Source organism: Fundulus heteroclitus, chromosome 23 (genome assembly GCF_011125445.2).
Source record: "Fundulus heteroclitus isolate FHET01 chromosome 23, MU-UCD_Fhet_4.1, whole genome shotgun sequence".
In the NCBI taxonomy this organism is placed as follows: domain Eukaryota; kingdom Metazoa; phylum Chordata; class Actinopteri; order Cyprinodontiformes; family Fundulidae; genus Fundulus; species Fundulus heteroclitus.
In genome coordinates this window covers 14,134,041-14,142,793 of record NC_046383.1, presented here as the reverse complement: position 1 = coordinate 14,142,793, position 8,753 = coordinate 14,134,041, and positions in this window count along the sequence as shown.

Here is an 8,753-nt window from a genome sequence, read left to right as displayed (position 1 = left end):
CATCTTTGTTTCTTACCTTTGTTTTTTTTCTCATCATTGTGGCATACTTTGACATGTCTCCCTGCCTGCAGGTCGGGTTATCTACAGAATGTGACCAGGATTGTGGATCATGTACAGTAACAGGTTTTTCATGAGTTGAGATGCAGGCTTTGAAAAAACTGATCACTGGCTGATAGTACGTTTACCCATTATTACCTACGAGAGCTTGTCTTAGCACTAGAATCCCATAGATACAATTTTAAGGTAACAGAGGTTGTATAAAAAGAGCAGAACGTTTTAAAATATATTATTTTGGAAATATTTGTTGAAGCTGAAACTGGAGCTGAGGTCCTTGAGCAAAGCAAGCCAAGGGCAGACAGTTTCACAGAGTACAAGGTAATGTAAAACCAGAAATTAATGTAAAAGATTGTAAAGCAATAAAAAAAAAATATTAACATCAGAAATGCATCAGGAACTGAAGTAAAGCAAGTTTATTTATATAGCATGCTTCAGTAGAAAGACGATTCAAAGTGCTGTACATGAACAGAAAAACATTACAGACATACATAGGAAAAACTTAATTGTTTCAATTAATATGCAGAAATAAGCTAAGTATATTCTTGGGGATTTCTGATCCAAAGTAATTTCGTCCAAAGCTATAACTAGAATAACTTATTTTGTTTCATTGTTTCACTGAAACAAGCTTCATCACTAAAAATTCAAAGCTTATATTCAGCTTATATTGTTTATATTCGTATATTGCTTAAAGCTACAACTTAAGCTTCCCATTTTAGCCGGTGTTTAGAAACCCCAGCTAAAATGGGAGAATTGTTTCTATAATAAAGTTTTGCTGGAACAAGCTTCATCATTAAAAAGGTTTATTGCTTCTATTCATAAAGCTACAGCTTGAGGTTTCTTATCTGACATTACAGCTACAACAGACAGCAGCAAAGTAAGAGAAGAAAGCACAGTAGAGTAATAAACCATGAAATTAAAATAAATAAAAACAACCGATCAAAAACTGGTGGACTTTACAAGAAATATTTTCAGTACACATATAAAGAATAAATACCAAAACACTGCTTCCTCATGTTCTGATCAAACACTAAGTAGTAAGGTCTCTCATGACTGGAGGAAGCTACATGGTCCATACTGTCGAGCTACTCTGAGATACCCTCGCACCACAAACCTACTTAAGCCATTCAGTGCTTTATATACCAGTAACGAGACTTCAAAAAACCATCGTTTTACAGAGTGCAGCGATTTAAGGACTGGCGTCATGTGATGAACTGTCCAGGTGTTTTTGGAAGAGCCGCAGCTGACGTATTGATTCTTTACTGCGGGCTTCATTATCAAGCAGATAACATAAGTGTCATGAAAACATGGTAGGAACAGGTCTAGCAATAAGGCAAACAAATCTGGCCAGCATAAATGAGGGAACTGAGTACATAGCAGTCAATGGAAGAATCCAGTAATGATAACCAGTACGCTGATATACTGAGGGAAGAGTGGAGGATGACAATTAATGCTGGTGTGTAAATCAGGGGATGTGGATCAGCTGTGGCAAAATGTAAGTAGTGAGACTGAGAGATGGAGGCTAGTTAACCAAGATGGAGGCACACAGAAATTATTAAATCGAGGGGAAAAGTCCAACAGAGATCTAACAGAAATAAATCCAAATGTACAAAAGTAAAACACAAGAATAAACTATGAACTAAACACAAAGGAATAAATGTATGGCAACACCTTTCTAGCAACAATGGACACAACTGAACTGATTTAGATCAATAAACAACAAGCAAATAATCAAAACAAAGACACAAATGACAACTAAAACCCAAAGACCTGCTGATCATAACATTACCTCTGAGAAATCATCTACTGTGATACAAGCACCAAACAGCAGGAGGGATACTTAAAATTCAAGATGGCCGCCCAATTTTCAGAAGGCTGCAACGTCTGGTACAGAAATATTGTCTTTTGCAATAAATATGCACAGACCTGCCCAATATATATAGTTGTGGTATCTAACTGTATAATTTTGACCATATGGAATCCTAATCTAGGATTTTAAAATCTCTCCGAAGTTTAATTTAGTTTTATTCCGAGTTTAGATAAAATCAATCCACTCAAGCTAGCGTGCTGTAGCAGTTTTAGCAGTCAGCCACACGCTCTGGATTGACTGATGAAATTGGTCCTTACTGTTTACCTAACTCTCAGCACCAGTAAAAAAACAAACAAAAAAAAAAAAAGCCAGTTTGTGGCCATCTTTGACGGTCAGATAACAATACCTGAAAGGATGATATGATCACAACTTCCCACAGTACCAGTATACTTAGTCAAGTAAAACAGAACAGATATAGTGTTTGACATCCACCAGTCAACAAGTCTCAACCCTGAAACCAGGTCAAAGCGTGGACAGGGAGAAAGATGGACAATGATAAGCAAGGGCAAAGAACTTGCTACGAGACAGTGACAGAATAACTGAGCTATTTAGGTTTCTGGAAGAGAAAATTGCCCAGATGTCGACACTGAAGATGTTCCCAGCAACCACGTGATGAAAATGGATGGGATCGAGTATGTTGTGTCTCTGCTGAATCTCTTTAAAACCTCTGTCAGTCATGACAGATGGCCGTTCACACTGAGCCTGGTCCTGGTTCAGCTGGAGGTTTCCTCCTGTTAAACGGGACTTTTCCTCTCCACTGTCGCTGCATGCATGCTCGATAGGATCACTGCAAAATCAACGACACGATGCCAGCGACTGTCCACCGTGGCTACACGCTGATCCAGGAGGAACAAGTGCGAAGTCAATGACTGGATGCAGCCTGGTGGGTTCCCTTAGAGAGAAAACGTTCTAACCAATATGTCTTTATGATTTGATTGAATTAACTTTGTACAGTGCATTGGTGGGAATTGGCACTATATAAATAAACTTTTATTGAATTGAAGTGAATAGTAATGTGGAAACAAATACCCATGATGCAACCCTGCACGAATAAGAAGGTACAGAAAATGGATGGATTGATGGATTGACTTATACCACTCAATAAGACTGGAAAAAAGCAAATTAATGATCTTCCTTAATGCTTTCAGTGTTTTGCAAGGTTACGTCAGTCTTCTGAATTGCCAACTATGGGTGTGTTTGTTGCAGCTTCTATTCAATTCAATTCAATTTTATTTATATAGCGCCAAATCATGAAACATGTCATCTCAAGGCACTTTACAAAATCAAGTTCAATCATATTATACAGATTGGGTCAGATTATACAGATTGGTCAAAAATTTCCTATATAAGGAAACCAGTTGATTGCATCAAAGTCCCGACAAGCAGCATTCACTCCTGGAGAACCGTAGAGCCACAGGAAGAGTCGTCTGCATTGTACATGGCTTTGCTGCAATCCCTGATACTGAGCAAGCATGAAGCGACAGTGGGAAGAAAAACTCCCCATTAACGGGAAGGAAAACCTCCGGCAGAACCGGGCTCAGTATGGACGGTCATCTGCCTCGACCGACTGGGGTTACAGAAGACAGAGCAGAGACACAACAAGAGAGACAAAAAAGCACAGAAGCACACATTGATCTAGTAATCTGTTCTACATTAGATGGTAGTAGCGGGTGAGCCGTCTTCTCTGGATGATGTCACAGTTAACAGAACGCCAGACCAGGTGTACCTATTAAGAAGAAAAAGAGAGAGAGCAAAAAGTTCAAAGCTGAAATGACGACAGTCATTTCTGATCTCTTTGCCCATCTCAGCCAGTACCTACCAACAAGTAGATGATCATTTGAAAGTTGCAGAGAGTATGTAGAAATGTATGACTTGTCAAGAACAGTTGAACATGTTGATGTGAGACAATAAATGTTTGTATGGAAGCAGAGGCCTTAAAAAGCAATTCCTCCAACTAGTGCAACACTATTTTAGTTTGCAACACATGCTTCCTATCAAGGAAATACATAAAACTGCACCAACAAGATACACAGAGTCCTGCTGACTGGGGATGGACAGAACGGCGAGACATGGAAGGTCTTCTGGACAACATCTCCGTCTGCTGCAAAGAGTTGCCAACAGCTAAACAATGTGGATGTAAGTCTGAATCCTGCCCATGGTGAAAATGCTACAGTTAGTAAGGCTGCTATATAATTAATGTATTCTGAAATAATTATTAGGAACAAGGGGGAAACATGTTGGTATAGATCTGCATCCCGCTCAGTTGTGTCTGCACAAAGGATTATCACCAGATACAGGATTATCACTGATAAACAATGGATTTCAATTACATGAACAGCCTAGATTTAGCCTGTCCATCTGACTGATAATATTCTGGTGATCTAGAGATTAATGATCTGGATATCGAGTGCATCTCATTTATATGTCACTGTTTTGTAGAAGGATGGTTTTCATTTGTGACTATAAATGGGTGAAAGGGGTTGGTAAATGCTCTGATTTATAATGCTGAGATACTGTATGTGTTACCGCCAGACGATGCGTTACTGTCCTCTGGACAGAGACATGTAGGTCCAAATGTGGACAGAGTGAACTACCACAGCCAGCTTACTCAGTCTGATTCAGTTCAGTTCAGCTATTCGGTGTGTTCTGATGTAAAGTATCTGTACTATAGTATTAAAATGCATTTACCTAAAAGTTACCTATATATGTTTGAATGCATTAAATGACATGTTTTAATCATGATTTATTTATTATTATTTTTTATTTTACAGTTGGGTCATTACAAAATGGTTTTCTCTACACACTGTCGCCATCTAGTGGCTAATCTATAAAGCAACCGATTCGTTTTCCATACTTTTTATTTTTGTTCTACCAAATGCTCAGCTATTATTGAGTTTTGTGTGTATTGTGATGCAAAACACCACAGATAACTCCCTAAGGACACGAACTGTACACTTTAATGAAACCTATCAGCTGAAAATTACTAAGGAAAATGAGGGAAATATTTCACTTTGAGTCCACACCTTAATCTGTGGATATCCACCAAGAATATATTTGACTTCCATATTAATGTACCTCTTGTTTAGATTCCAGATTGACAGAGACTTAAAGAAGCGCAGATTTCATCCCTTGCCCCCCTGGGAGATGAGACTACTTACAGGGCTTCAATAGTTTGGGCTTTCTCTTCTTCCTTTGCTTCCATAGATTGTGAATCGTGTCTTTGTCTAAAAGATGCTCCCCACCCGCACACCCCCCCTGGATTTTAAATCTGCACAAATCCCCACAAATCAGTGTTACTATGTCCTGCTCAACAGCTGGGGGGACCAAATAGTGACCTGAAGGATCAGAGCAAAGCCTTTGAGTGGGTAGCTAATTCCTTCTTAGCCCTCATCAGCTTTCCTCCGTGTCAGGCTGGAAACATGAACGACAAGTCAAAACTACACCCATCTGGCAGGAATATTGAAAACTAGACGGAGGGGAAAGAGTGAAAAGAATGTTGGAGTAGGATTTGCTTCAATCAATGTGCAGGAACATTGCACCATTTTTTTTCCCACAACTTGCACATACAGACTCAAATGCATACTTACATTTTCTCTAGTATTTGCTTCATGTTCTTTAGTAAGTTGCAGGGACATCTCACCGTTTTTGCTGTCGGTAACACGACCTCTGGGTCATCCTGGCCGGACATCGGCTCAGTCTTCTCAGCAGAATCAGTAGAGCTCATTAAACCACACAGTTTCCTGACAGAGACCCGTTTTCAACAGAATCGAGGTTAGAACCAGAAGCTTAACGCCAGGCTGCTCTGTACCCAGTTGTGTTGTGTTATTATTATAATATTCCTGTTGTTTAATTTTCAGTCTGTGTGGTTTAGAGGAACTCTGGGATGGATCCAAACTTGTGCATCACCTTATTGTTTTCTCTTTTTTTATCATTGAAGTTGTTTATTGTAAGCCTGTTCTAACAATGCATGCGTGGATTCTCTCTGGGTATTCCGGCTTCATGATTCCACCCTGAGGAAAACCTAAAACTGCACAAATAGATTTTTAAAAGCCCCAGATTTGTATGATAATAATGTCCAGGACGTCTGGGTGTCAACGTCTCCCCTGCACTTTTTTAGCATTTTTGAGTTCTTACTGACAGTTTCTCACTTGTTTTCCTCTCTGCGGTGAGAAAAACCCTGTGAAACAAGTAGGAAAAAGGTTCACATGACGGTGCGTGTAAATATGGAAGAATGTAATAATCCTCCTGTTTAATTAGATTTACACAGCAGCACATTTGAAATGGAGACAATGGAGGCCCCTTAAAACCCCGTTACTTACAGTGTCAGCGACTCTATTGCCCCCTGTTGCCCCAATTGAGCAGTAATACAAGATAAATTGACTCTAGGCCCGATTTCATATATATATACGCGCCGGCTGATCTGCTTCTGTTTGGATTGGTGCTCTAACCTATCTGTTAGCACTAATGGAGCCCAATATATAGATAAGTGTGTCTTGCCACAAAAATCAATATCAATGTGACCACTGATGGTTTTTGAGTTAAAGTGCTTTGTTTGCTGCCATGGCCCCGAAACAAAGAGGCTGTGGTTCCTTCTATTAACGATTCCCAGTCAACCTTGAGAAAGGGTCGGAGGGATGGAGGTGGATGGAGGCAGAAATGGAAAGGTGGAGTGGCGGTGAAGGGTGGCACTAGTGGTGCCAGCATCACTAGAGCGGTAGATTTGCAGGGAATAGAAAAGCATCATCAGTGGAGCACAGCTGAGCTGTGAGAAGAGTGTGATGAGGCGTAACGAGCCAAAGAGGGTCCATAGACCGTCAAAATAGTCCTTCAGTTATTTAAAAAAAGATGATTAAAATGTGTCTTTTTACACATAAAGACATGAAATTAAACATTTGTCAAGGAATCAGTTTTAGCTGATTTTACATGATTTTCTGTTGTCAGTCTTTACATTATTGATGAAGTAAAAGTATGGATTCCAGTTGGAGTTTATTGGTGTCTAAAGCAAAACATGCTGTGGTCATCATGGAGCACAGCGTAGATAAAAATGTTACATTACTTCTCTTGATAAAATCATTTACTATTCTTTACGGAAACAAGACACAGAAAGCTTCCCTTTCTAACACGACTGATGAATGATCAGAAGTAATTTCTGTTATTTCAAACCCCAGTTTTTGAAACACTTCAGTAGAATGGACTGTCCATTCAGCCATGTATAAAAATATAATATAATACTTTCCGATTGTAATAAATGTTATGTTATGTGGATTATTAACAGATGTGACATTGGTCAATGTTGACAAAAATCCTACCAACTTTGGCCTCAGAGGACTATAGTTGATTTTGTTGTCTTAATTTGTTGGAAAAACTGCTATAAAATCTTTCAAATGAGGAATTACATGTAAGAAGTTCAACCGCTGCCTCACCATGAGGATCAGAATGAAAAAAGAATGAAAAGAGCAACCTCTCGCAAGAAATCTGTGACGTAATTATTTTAGTTTTTGTGTTAATACTACAAAAAAGACATCTTTGATCTTGGTATTTTATTTTCTAACCTGTGTAGAATATCATAAATCACAAATTAGCCCCCACATTTTATTTTATTAAGTTGTTTTGTTTTGGGTTTTTTTGTTGCAAATGCTAAAGGCCACTAAGTTACTTACGCAGTTTGTGCGATTGAACCACAATGTTAAAACACAACCATGTAGATATACGCTCCAGATGTTTGTAGGAAACATCCTGCATCAGGTCACGTCTGTCGTCAGAACCTCATGGAATGGCAGATCTTAATCAGGACAAGAGACCATTTTTCTGATTCTGATGAAACTGTGACAGAATTCATACCGTCTGCACACATGCTTCCTCTTTTAAATGAAAATCATGCATGAAGCACACCTGTCATGGTCTGACTACGCACAAATTACAGGATGATCCTCCAAAATAAAATTACATAATTATGATTCCTACATGATTGATCTTTTCCCCCAGTGTTTGTAGATGTGAGCAGTTCTGACGCAGAAGAAGCACCAATGTCATTAAAAATTTTCTATAACAATATTGCATAAAACATTTTGCATCTATTAACCCCGTCACACCACCGCCTCTCTACCTTTGATAGAAAAGGGATATAATCTTACCACATCTTTAAATCCTGTAGGACACACAGTTTTATCACCGGCTAGATCAGGTTGCCACGGACAATCTTGTACGTCTTGAACACCAAACATATCCAGTACCGCCCCAGAACCGACGCAGCAGAGGCTCAAACATCACATCAGTGATCCAGTATCTATTATTACACTACGTTGTCCTGAGGTTTCACTCTCCTCTGTATGCTCTATGCTTGAAACTGAGTGACACTGATGACATGAGTGACGCACTCATAGATTTCGTTACTTATCTGACCTCTTGGAGCACTCACAACATTTTGAAAAGCAACTCTCAGATGCTCTGTGGATCCTCAGATGTGTGATTAAAAATAAGAGGCCGAGGTAATTATGCATCTTGAGTCGGCAGGAACCTAAACTCCACACCGCTGATCCCAAAGCACAAGCACTGTTCACAACGGGATCCAATTAAGAGCGATACGTCAAAGACTTAACAGGGTTCGATGTTTCTCAGAATATCATTAGTTTTCTCGTGGTCGGACCCACGTAACGCGTTTTTCAGCACACTGATATCCGTGGCAAATAACACAATAGTCATTTTCTTTTTTTTTGTGCTTTTTCCACAGGGCATAAACCAAAAACCAGCAACTCTGACTGTGGTGCGCCAATAAATTCACTAATTACACAATTCAAGTCGAGCCATGGGGAAAAAAAGCTGGTAGGCT